The following is an 8,467-nucleotide window of genomic DNA, read 5'->3' as shown; positions in this document are numbered from 1 at the left end:
AAATCAATTTTCCCCCAATAAAGAGCTGGTTTATTATAATGGGAGTGACAAGCCAACCGGAACGACACTGTCATATTTAGTCCATGCAACGAAAGGAGGTAAGGAGAAATGGTCATGAGTGGATATATAGATACATGTACACTCAGACATAGGCTCATAGTAGAAACCCCGACATATACAATAGCTAGATCCCAAAAATAAATACAGAGAGACTCCCTCACACACTGAAGCATGCCAGGCACATATGTGAGTGAGCGCTCACAACATGGATGGGGAAGCCCTTTACTATCTTGGCAGGCCAGTGCTGATGGGAGGGAGACCCCAGAATAGCAGTGCAAATTATGTAACATGGTTTCATGTGAGTGTTCCAACTGCGATCCACAGTTCATCATCGCATTGCCTCCACAGGCTCACTCTGGCTTGGTTATTCTATATTTTTTCACAGAGACACAACCATTATTAAAACACAAAAGAAACAAAATTATTTCGGAATGTAGTCAGTTTAAATGACTGAAAACCTCTTTTAACTATATTAAACATTTCAAGACAAGATTGAAATACTTAGAGTAGGGTGGAGATGGTCAGAGCTGTCCTGTGTGTGTGTGTGTGTGTGTGTGTGTGTGTGTGTGTGTGTGTGTGTGTGTGTGTGTGTGTGTGTGTGTGTGTGTGTGTGTGTGTGTGTGTGTGTGTGGTCAAAGCTGTCCAGTGTGTGCGGTTCCGTGTGTCTAGGAGCTGCTCAGCACAGCCTCTAATGAACACTGAAGCCTTGTCAGGAGGACACAAATCACAGGGCTGGCTCCAGTTCCCATAATGCAATTGTACTGGGCAAAATGACACTGCTGATTCAAGGTGACTCTCCTAATCCCTTTTGGCTCATTGGATGACTTCTGTGGTTATGAGCACACTCTTTTTCACATGGACTGATTATTGATTAATACCTCCATTGATATTGGTAGTGTCTAAGACAAAAACTAAATGAATGGAAAAACACCCTGCGAGTAGCATATCAGAGTTCAGTGGTGTCACTAAACTGATGCTATTTAACGTTTCAGGATCAAGTCATGTTAGCTATCACACATAATTTTTACTTAAAATGAGCAGAGACACATACACACATTGGCAAAAGAGGATAAATCCGTGGAGCCAAAGAATCAATGGAGTGTATGGTGAGGACCGCTGTCACTGGTGATGAAGCTCAGAGGACACCCGAGCACACAGCCAACCAACCTCACCTGACTGCAGCTGACGAGAGCAATGGGAGCATCCACAATCAAACTGGGTGCCAAACACACCAATCTCTGTTGTATTCCATGATGCCTCTAAGCCACTCCATTTCTCTTGCATCTTCTTTATTGTTTGCTTCCCTTTCAAGCTTCCTCTTCAGCTCATCCACTCATGCATGTTTGTCAGAGCATTTAAATGTTTCTATTTAAAACCCTATGTACACTTTTAAAACTCTAACCAGTTGTACATCCTGCATTGATGTGTAGATATATGTATCATATTTACTTCATTACTTATGTTCAATTCACACCATCATTACTTCGCTTCAACCACACAACAACACTAATATATTTATACTGATGACAAACCAACATTGTGACAAGTCTATGTATTGAAACATAAGGAAGCTGCATACACTGTCCTGCAGGGCATAGCTGAGAGTTGATATAGTAGGTTGCTGTGACCCATGTGAAGATGGCTGAAAATAGGCCCTGCTCTAGCAACACCCCTGTCTGCATGATGGATAGCGGCCCCTCTTTCCTTCAACCTCTTTAGAATACTAAAAAAACATGGGATCAAGTATCACTTGGCTCCTAATGCATGAATGAACATGAAGACAAATGAAGAGATTAGAGTTGCACAGAAGTTTTGGCCAGGCATCCAACTCCGGAAAACCAATTTGGAAGAAGTTAAATGCTTGATGTTATTATCCAGAGTATGTGTGTTTGACCAGCTCAGCCCATTTCAACTCACTTGCATTGCTTATTGTGAACTCCTTAGGATTTTTTAAAGAAAAAGAACATTTTGTCAAAAGGATGGATGTCATTGTTATTGGCAATCTACCTTGAATCCAGCAGTCACCAAACAGATTGGTATGGGGCACGCAAGTTGTTAGAATAGGAAGTAAACAATCAATGCTGGTTCTAGAATTGCAGGTTGCTTGACCCATGAATGCTGGAGGAGACAAATACTTTATATTTTTCATGAGAACTTGAAGGAAAATCAATAATGCCTCTTTTGGCTGAGTGCAGTCCTGCAGTCCAGGCCTTGATCCTTACACAATACAAAAAAAATTATTGATACAAAATAATGAGAGCAGCTCTCTCTCTCTCTCTCTCTCTCTCTCTCTCTCTCTCTCTCTCTCTCTCTCTCTTTCTCTCTCTCTCTCTCTCTCGCTCACTCACTCTCTCTGCAACACAAATTTGTAATATGGTTGAGTCTCTGAAAATGTTTTCCAAAGTGACAATTTTCTGCCTTATGTCTATTTTGAATGGCCTGCAGACTATACATTGAAACAGTCCCTTGCCCTTTATTAACCACAAATACTTTCCATCTCAGTCAGGTTTGACTTGTCAGTGTCCTGCCTCTCAATGACATGCGCAAGCACAGTGGCTTGGCGGCTGGTTTGTTCTATTAGCATCAGAAAGAGCAGCTCCAATCTCTTAAATGGGCAGAGCCGCATGTAATCCCATCAAAACGGGAACCCGTGACCTCATCTGGAAGGCAGAGGCACAACCAGCCCGGGACGTCTTCTGTTCGGAGATTTCATCAAGCACTGATGTTATTACTGACTGAGGTGGGGCAGGGAGTGAACGAGAGAGAGGTGGGGGTAGGAGAAGTATAGAATAAATGGAGGCAGGGCATCGGAACGTCAAAACAGAGGACAAAATGAGTTGCTTCTGCAAATGGAGAATAGAATAAAATTATTTTAAAACATCTTTCAAAGCACACAAACCTTTCACCTCTGTTCAACAGTCAGAGCGTCACAACCCGTGACAAAAACTTCAAAGCATAGCTGATTGCACGTCATGCTAATGTTACATCATTCAGATTCATCAAACAGCTACAGCAAGCTGGCGTCTGCCTCGTCTGCCTCTCCTACCTTGAGCAGCTAGCATTGCTAATGTTGACTTGAGTCAGTTATATATGCTCATCCTAGACAAGAAAAAGGGAATTCCCCTCTGTTTGTATTAACATTGTCAATACCCAAACATAGATGGAAATGATAATGAAGGACACAGAAAATGGATACTGGATACTGCATCCATTGAAATCATCATATTTTACAACAACTGCACAGACAGAAACTATGAACACATTTTGGTATGGAGACAAATCATATCCCACCCCACCCTGATGATTTACAGAGAGGCTGGTGTCTATTTGATCTTCTTGGTAAACATATGGTCTTGCTGCTGTGCCATACCTCATTGCTGACAGAATACAGGGCCTACAGATACAAAACACAATGTGCCACCACCACAGTCTGGTGCAGACCTCACTCTCTGTGTTGCAATAATGCAATAACACCGATTAGGCAAGACATGCAAGATGCGGCACATTTATTGGTGATATTTTACAATCATATTTTGTCTAAGGTTTTGCCTGCAATTCCCAAATTCTGGCAGACATGAGGATGACAAGAAGGCTCTCGAATGCAATGTTAACTATACTTTTGGATTTAACTTGCCCCTAACCTGTTAATTCCCTATTTGCCTGCGCATGACAACAAAATTGGCAGACAGATTCTTTTTCTGAAGCTCTTATACCTGGTTCAACATCACTGGAACAGCGTACTTTGCACTTTGCTGTGAAACAATATAAAATATCATCCTCCTTGAATAGCCTGTGTGCTGCATAAACTTGAGGAAAACTAATAAAATTCCAGGTCAGTGGATGCTTGAGATGGAGACGTTATTGATCGCAGACGAGAGGCATTCTGAATTACAATTGGATTATTATTTACAGCGGCAGAAAAAAAACTTGAAATCAATAAGAAGTGAGCCAAAGGAATGGATTCGGCAACTTGCAATCACTTATAACACTTTTTCATTGGGTCGTATTCAGTGATAACACAGCAGGACGACTACAGCAGTCTTCAGAATGCAAACAAAGCACTTGGCCACAGATTTCCAGTTCAATCGCTCACTGCCTCTTGAGGTGCAATTCACGGATGAGTCAGTTGCCTGCTCCGGCATCCTCTCCTCTTTTTGGCGGCAGTGCAGAGTGCTTTAACTGCCCCAGGGCATGTGGCTGGGTTGCACTACATGGACAGTCCGCAGCCAACAACCCGAAACACAGCCAAGGATTTCACTATACATCCGTGTTAATAAAAAGTAAACTATGAGCTTCAGTCAGTGATCATCATCAACAAAATAACCACTATAAGGGTGCAGTTCAAGTAAGCAAGTTCATTGACAGAACATATGCGTGTAGCCTGAAGCTTGAATCACTATTTTAAACCCAAATGTATGTAAATAATTTACAGAAGCATTCCTGTCACCCTTAAATACCGAATTAATTAAATTACACAATATAAAAGGTATAGCCTCAGGAAACTGGAACTGAAACATAATGTAAGGCAATGATTGTGTCTGCATGCTTTCACTTAATGATACCAATTTCTTTACTTTTGCAGGAAGAATATAGACTGAGTTTAGTGCACCCTCATAAAAAAAATTAAATGCCTGGAACCCATCCCAACTTTTAACAAATGATTCACAAACTTGTGAATAAATAATGAGGTATCCCAGTTAGATGTTAATTGGAGATAGCCTATTATTGGAAATACATTAACAACGTCAACATGCCTTGTAAGTCCTAAGACAGCTAATCATAAAATAGTTCATTTAAAATACGTATTGTCTAGCTCGAAGTTGTTACACAGTCAGCAAGTAAAAGTAATAATTAGGCTACTTACCGTCATTTATGGCGAGAAGAGTGAACTGGGCTGATAGTTACCCATTGCATCAAACTCCACTTTTGCTTTATGGGGAAAACAATCTTGTGTTTTTTTTATTTTTACTGTAGAATAGAATCAGAGGTAATTGCCAGGGCACGACAGTGAGTTTTTTCTTCTTCTCTGATGCAGTCTTCCGTCGCTGCAGTACTCCAGGAAAGGAGAGAGCGAAAGAGAGAGTCGGTGGTGGGAGGGAGCAAGAGAGGGAGGGGTGGAGAGAGGGCCAGTGTAATCAATGCTTGTATTTCATTGAGTGATGCGGGTAATTCCATTTGATGGAACAATCTAGTTAGGTGGCTGAATGACGTGAAACGCTGCAACGCATGAATGCTCAACAGAAATGTCCAAATTGAAACAGTCTACAGCCGGTGAGTCGATGTGTTCGCCTCTTCACCACGAGTGAAACCCCACTAAATGTATGAATGTGAACGAATATCAGTGCAGGAGAATGCTTTGTTAATGTTAAAAAGAAAACCTGCTCTTGCGCTTGAGGGCAAAAGTTGTCCGTTTAGGAAACAAGTTTTTCACAGTTTCTCATGTGAGTTTGTCTGAGATCATAATTAATTCTGTGAACGCAATGATTCGACTTTGTAGCTTCATTTTTTGCAAGTCAGTGCGTTCAGTCATCTGTTTTCATAAAAGTAGAGTTGAGGTGAGGTCTCAGACAGCCTTGATATGCAGAGTCAACTCTGAAGCCGCACGTTGCATTTCAACGACTGTCTCTGTCCGTGGTGCTGACCGACACCTGAACGCCTCCGTGTTTCAGCGCGCCAGCTTCAGGTTTGACGCAATGGAGAACCTGCCGAAAAATAGCTTCCGCCAATAAGTCTATATTCCATAAGAAACTAACTGGCCGGTAAATAAGAACATTAAATGTATTCGAGGTGTATACTAGCCTATACAATGAATGCAAATATAGCCACACATATGCAAGTGTTTCTACAACAAACACCTTGGGATTGACTTTAAGCATCCCTTCATATCTGCTGTTAGATTCACTTATACAGAAAGAGAGAGCAATGTAAGACTCAAATTAATAAAACGGATCGTAAATGAAAAAGCTTACCATAAATGGAAATTACCTGAGCTGATCTAAAACCCAGCCAATAAATGCAAATTAAAAAAATAGTTATATACAGAATCTTTAAAAGAAAGAGAACATGTTGTAACCAAAGTTGCAGTCGCCAAGCTTGTTTTTTTTGGTGAGATAATAGAGACCCGACATATCATTTACTATGCAGTAGATTTAGGCACTGCTCACCTCGCTTGCTAAAATGGTCTCCACTTGGACCCCTCGTGGGACAAGAACAGGAGGACAGAATATTCAGTCAAAGTGGTTCCCCTACATTCATCCTAGGCCACTGGTGAATTTGTTGGTATAATGATTCAACCTGCACATGTGCAATATGCAGTGATGGTACACCACCTCTTCTGAATTTATGAAATCACATTCAAATCACATTCATAACTCATTTTACACAATAAAACCAGCAAGTGCTTACATCTGTTTACAGCTTGTGATCCACATTTACAGTTCAATTCAGGTACTATGTTTTAATTTAATTCACACATCACTGAGTTTAATTTGTACGTGCCTGTGCAGTAAGTAATGCCCTTGAATTATTGATGCTGTTTAAGCACAAAAAAACACTGAAATTCATTTTACTCCCAGAATTAAAGGCCACGGCGAGAATAATGCTATTGAGGAACACCACACAAAGATTATACAATCCTGTTACAATTATTGCATAACCTAACGCAGGCTCCCAGAGATAAGTAGGCTTTTTAGATCATGTGTGAGACATTGACTGCCTGTGTGCCTGCTATGTCGGATCATAACGCCTTTGAAACCTAGGAGTGGTTCCTGGAGAAAGTGAGGGAGGGAAAAGGGAGATGACGGTCTGATGCAAGCAAAGGGACATTTAGCCTTTCGGTATTCACATCATTAAAGCCTGCAAAGTATACCAGCGCTACCAGTGAGACTTTGTCTGCTGCAGAAATGACTACCAGCAAGCTCTTTAAATATATTATACTCTGTTCACCTGATTCCTTTTTTCATTGAGATAAAATAAATCTCAATAGCTCCATGTTATGATGCTTGACATGTAGGACATGCAGTAAATAGTGCAGCCTGGTTGTGCACTTGCTTACTGAGTTTGAACACCAATACATAGCTCTGACACTGGTTGTGAATCATATTCACTGCAAAGGATACTGAATAGGATTGTAAATGACGCATACAGTGTGCACAAAGAAACACACAACACAAAAGCGTGCAAGGGCACACACATACACACACAAACGTAATCAAAAGGAAAGGCATCTATCTTTATCCTCTGAATTTGATGATTCACAGAAGCAGTGACCAAGGGGCTTGGGACACTCTTTGCTTTTGATTCAGAGTTTGGAGACAAATCCCCTCAAGCCCTGAGACTCCATTTACTACTGCTGGAGAGCTGAGGAGCACTTAGCTTAATGTACGGGACAGTAGAATGACCCTCACGCACACACACACACACACACACACACACACACACACACACACACACACACACACACACACACACACTCACACTCACACACACACACACACACACACACACACACACACACACACACACACACACACAGTCCACTGCCCATGCCAATGCGTTCTTTCTCTTTTCTTGTAAGACTTATACTCTTCTCTTTGTCACATAAACATGCAAACAAGCATAAGAGATGCTCAGAAAGTGGCCATGTTGGAGTGGCATAAAGCCCTGCTGAGCGAGCAACTCAGACCCTCAATGCCCTGATCCCTCTCATCTTACCTGTATGAACTATGTGATGTGAGATGTACATTATGTAAGAACATACAAGATTGCATCTCTTACAGCAGTTTGCTATTTTCACATTGATTTGAATCTCCTTTTTTAATATGTTTCCTACTGCCTCGAGCTCGAAAATGGATGTAGTACTTGCAGTGCCAGCTTTTCTGAAGAAATGACTGAAGAGGTGAAGGTAGACTGGAACAACCGTCTTCTGCTTATCGTCATCCAGATTATAAGAAACGGATGTGGACACTGATGGTAATTGTTTTCGTCTTGTGGAGATAAAGGCTGCAGGCTAACTGATTTAGTCTCTATCTTTCCCCTCAGCCTCCACTGCTCATCTACACTCATATGGTTGACCACTTTAGCTGGAGTCAGCTTTTATTATACTATATGTCATGTAATATGTCACGTAATAATGACATCAATAATAAATCCTTGTCGTCTCTCACCTGGTTGTTAATAGTATCTTATCTCAGTGCGAACAACCACGATGTGCTAGCAAATTCTGTACCCAAGCATTCTGAAAGCCAAACAAAAAGACACCGGTGTCTCTGAGAGAGAGATGTGATGGATTAGAATGGCCTATGGGGGAAGTTCTAGTCCATCAAAATGTAATGAAAACTAATTTGAAAACAGCAGGCAGCTATGAATAACTCTACGATGAGTTCTGGCAGCATTGTGTTCAGTGAGA

This window comes from Taurulus bubalis, assembly GCF_910589615.1.
Source record: "Taurulus bubalis genome assembly, chromosome: 8".
NCBI lineage: Eukaryota > Metazoa > Chordata > Actinopteri > Perciformes > Cottidae > Taurulus > Taurulus bubalis.
Note: the sequence above shows the minus strand (reverse complement) of the source record.